Source organism: Fukomys damarensis, unplaced genomic scaffold (genome assembly GCF_012274545.1).
Source record: "Fukomys damarensis isolate Sample0158 unplaced genomic scaffold, DMR_v1.0_HiC HiC_scaffold_23, whole genome shotgun sequence".
Lineage (NCBI taxonomy): Eukaryota > Metazoa > Chordata > Mammalia > Rodentia > Bathyergidae > Fukomys > Fukomys damarensis.
The window spans coordinates 53443056-53447362 of NW_022900935.1; the positions used below are offsets into that span (position 1 = coordinate 53443056).

General features: G+C 44.6%; 1 long non-coding RNA gene across 1 annotated transcript in view; it reads right to left on the bottom strand.

Moving 5' to 3' along the window:
- Positions 1–4201, bottom strand: part of LOC104857112 — an 8971-nt gene extending 4770 nt beyond the window's left edge. The window contains exon 1 of the long non-coding RNA XR_778789.2: positions 3911–4201. This is a non-coding gene — a long non-coding RNA (uncharacterized LOC104857112). The remainder of the gene's footprint in view (positions 1–3910) is intronic.
- Between the last annotated feature and the right edge of the window lie 106 nt (positions 4202–4307).

A 4307-nucleotide genomic window follows, 5' to 3' on the forward strand; every position in this document is an offset into this window, starting at 1 on the left:
AAAAAAAAAAAAACCTCACAGGAAAGTCGCTGGTGTGAGTCTGCACTGGACGGCTGAAAACCACTGGGGACTGATGTTCAAGGGTGACAAAGGCACACCCCTCGAGTAGACTAAAGCTCAAAAAAATGGGCAAGCTTTCTTCTTTCCCTTGTGCAGTCCATCCAGGCTACAAGCTTATCAGCTGGTGCCACCTGCGACCGGGGTGGGGTCTCCCCCATCAGTTATTTCTGGAGACACTTCAAACACACACCCACAGCTGTGCTTTACTACCCTGCTAGGCATTTCCTACTGCGGTCCAATTGACGTTACCACAAGTAATGGGCCACAAAGTCCACAAAGCCTAGTTTACTAACTGACCCTTTATGGGAAAGGCGCTGACCCTGGTCTAAGGCGCATACAACTTCTGCAGGACCCTGCTTACTCCTTCAGACTTGTATCATTTTCCATCTTGTCCCTAAGCCAACCCGAAAGATATTTTCTCTGACAAAACAAAACAGAAACTATGCTTTCTCTTCTCTACCAGTTTCTTCCACCTGAAAGACCAGGCAGGAAGAACTGAGTACCACTATGTCCCAGGCTCTTCTGGGGTGGTAGCGTTTCCTAACCCCCAAGGCCAGATGGGAAGCCTCTTTGGTGTGATTCTGTTCCTGCCCCTTTCATTTGGCTTCTCTATTGAAAGCACCCATGTTCTTGTTGGTCCCTTGACACTGTGAGCCTTAAAGGTCAAGGCCGTAGCTTATTCATCTCAGGCTCCCTGGCACCTAATAGCTGCTATGTGGATATTAGGCAACATTTTAAACTTGGAGTCCACACATGCACGGGCATCAGGATCTATGAGCCCCCTGAAATAGGGTGATAAATGTTGCCTTTGTGTATGACTGTTTGGACACGTAGTCTACAAAGTAAGTCTACCGTTTTTATGAGCTCCACAGTTATCCCCCTTTCAAAGAAAAAAAAATAAAGAATTCCTGGTTAGTGAGGTACTGACAGGGAGAAATGAACCCGATTTGTTGACCTCAGTTTGACAAAACAAAGTTCCTGATTCCACCTACCACTCAGGACACACCTAGACATCTGTGTGGGTGACTAACACACCACTATGACTTTTAATGCCTCCTTCTGTTACTCCATTAGAGGGTTAGCGTTAGGTAAACACAGAATAGGAATAGGAGATTGTTATTTGAAGGAAGAACGTTTAAGGAGAGACTCTTACAAAAATCTGGACTCTGCTGGACACATGCTTGTGATGGTTAATTCTGTGTTAACTTGACTAGGTCATGGCACCCAGTTTTTGGTCAAGCAATAGTCAAGATGTTCCTGTGAAAGCATTTTTAGATGTTACTGGCATTCAAATCAGTGGACTTTGAGTAAAACATATAACCGTCCATAATGTGGATTGACTTCTTCTAAACAATTGGAAGCTTTAAGAGAAAAGACTGAGGTTCACCAAGAAGTTCTGCCTTGGACTAAAAACTACCATATCAGCTCTTTTCTGGATCTAGACTGCTCACCTCCCTTGTACCTGCACTGTGGACTTCAGACTTTCCAGCTCCCACAACTGTGTGACCCAATTTCTTAAAATAAATCTATCTATACATACCCTATTGGTTCTATTTTTCTGGTGAATGTTGATTAATGCAATTCTCTCTTGTCAAATGCTGTGGATTTACATATGCTATTTTGGATGATGATATGTTTTGGATACAGATATTTTTAGTTGGAATACTTTTTAGGACTAGAGTCCAGATTGCCACTCTCTTGGCTTCTTGGTTAATATTTTCAATTAATCTTAAGGTACACATTCCTTCTTAAATTGGATAAGCATTTGCTAGCGAGAGAAGTAGACAGACTTTTGGCATTGTGATGTTGGCTGGAACTGGGCTATGTTTGAAAACACAACTTTAGGGTCCCACAGGAAGCATAACTACTCTAAGACCTGTGCACACTATAGTTAATGTGGTGATGACCTGACAAGTACTCCTGGGAAATTTGAAATCTCTACAGTAGATCCATGTTTAGCCAATGGAAACTTTAATTATAAGAAACACTAAAAAATGGGCCTCAAAGTAGTCTTTTTTGTTTTTGCTTCCCTCTTTTATTTCTGCTTATTAAATGTACCACTGCTTTTAAGTTTTTCTACTATCGTTTTGCAAATATTGTACTGCAATTCTGGAATTTCATTTTGAAGATAATTTACTTACACTTCCACTCCCTTAGAATTTTTTTTTTGTTTTGAGCTTCTCAAGGACACAGGCCACAGGCAAGGCACAAGGCCACAGGACAAGGGAAACCAAGAAGAAACTACAGTGGGACAACTGTCATTCTTGAAATGTAATTTACAAGTTGGTATTCTCACAGCAGCACAGTGGCACTGAGAGAACATTCGCACCATTTGCAAAGCACGGAGGTTGTATGGTTTTTCAGAACAGCTGGCTCAGTGAACTCACCCCAGGCTCAACTATCGACTGCCCGTTTCCCTTTTTGTCTTCTAAAGCTCCAGCATATGAGGATTTGGCAGCTATAACGAGGTCTGAGTGTGACTGACACAGGAAACAGCTCATGGCTGGACTGGTGCCTGCACGCAGCTGAATGAGGACCCACAGCCAGGTCTTAGCAGGGAAGCAGCTGTCACCCAAGGCGCTGAGCCCAATGTCACCAGCTTGCTCGTTTCCTCCTCTTAAGTGTCTTACCTGCCTTAGGAAGGGAGCCGTAATGGTGGGATATGTATCACTCTAACTGCTCCCTGTGGTTGGGCAGCTCTTTAGGAAGGGGATGAGAGGAAGCACATTGGCATTTATTTAGTATATGCCACACTCTGCCAGGCACTTTACATATACGCTGCAAAGCAAAGTGATTTCAGAGCATTGCCCAGGCTTCAGCCATACTAGCTGCGTGGCCTTGGTAAGTCACTTAACTTCTTGCCTCATATTTTTTCTGTAACAATAATAACACCCGCGTCAAAGAATTACTGTGAAGATTAAACTAGTTATTAAGTCTAGAGCACTTAGAACAGTGTCCTGAACATAGTAAGTGCTATGTGCATGCTTGCTATTTCTATTACTTATTTTTAACACAGTTCTGCTTATCCTTTTATGCCAGAGGAAACTGAGGCTCATGGAGATTAAGTCAATTACCGGAGATGGCAGAGGCTGAAAACAAACTCAGATTTATCTGACTGCGATGTTTTCTTCTCAGAACAGGACCAGGCCTGCTCAAGGCTATCAAGTTCCCTCTCCTGCTTGCCAGCTCAGGGCTCAGTTTATCAGCCCTTCTTTGTACTGACAAGGATGAAATCCTATATGACTGAGGCCCTGTCTTTAATCTCCCCTCCCACCCATCTCTGGAGAAAGGCCAACGGTCTGGATGGAGGGCACTCAGGGAAAGGAGCAGTTTCCCTCCTACCTTCCATCCCCAAAGCCTAAGCAGCCCTCCTGATGTTGCCTGTGCCTTTTCTGACCATCAGAAAGCAGGGATACACATAATTAGGCACTAGAGAAAAAAAAAAAATCTTGATGAGCCTGACCTTTATCAAAACTTGGTGGATTTAGAGAGATGATGAGCTCCTATGGCAGTACTGCCCAAGAGAAATAGGAGAGATATCTATAATTGGAAAATTTCGGAGTTATACTAAAAAAGAACCCAAACTGAAACTGACTGCAATAATATTTAACCTACCATAGCTAAACTATTACCTCAACCTACAATCAGTGTAACATTGTTAATGAGATAGTTCACTTTTTCTGGCATTAAATGTTAAATCCATTATGCACTTTATACATGCAGCCCTAGAGTTATAGTAAGAAGCACTGTAACAGCGGCCAGCCGGAGACCTGGGTCCATGTCCAAGAAAGGCCATCTTTATTCTCTTGGCCATTTTAAATGTCTGACACTGCCTCCTGTCGTCATTTACCATGGGGGGAAAATGGTTGAAGGAGTAAAGATGTCGCCTTTATTCCTCGGAATTTCCTCGAAGTAGTGCAGATTTGTCTGGTGACAGATTTGTTGCGTGGTTACAGAGCGTTTGTGTCAACCTGGCAGCATCAGGCATGACAACGAGGGGAGTTTTAGGCTCTAGAAGGACTCGGGCAGTTCCTCTTGTGCCCCTCACCGACCCCAGAGCCAAGTGCTGTGATCCGCAGAGACTCGGGGCGGGCTCAGATTTCCTGGACCGGATGACAGGCCGGAGCCTCGAGGCCGAGGCCAGAGCCGCGCGGTGCGGGCCCAGCACAGGATGCTCCGCTTGTCAGTGCTCATCCCGAGCATCCGCGCCGGGCCCGAGCGCTGGGGCCAGGAAACCGCTGGGATCT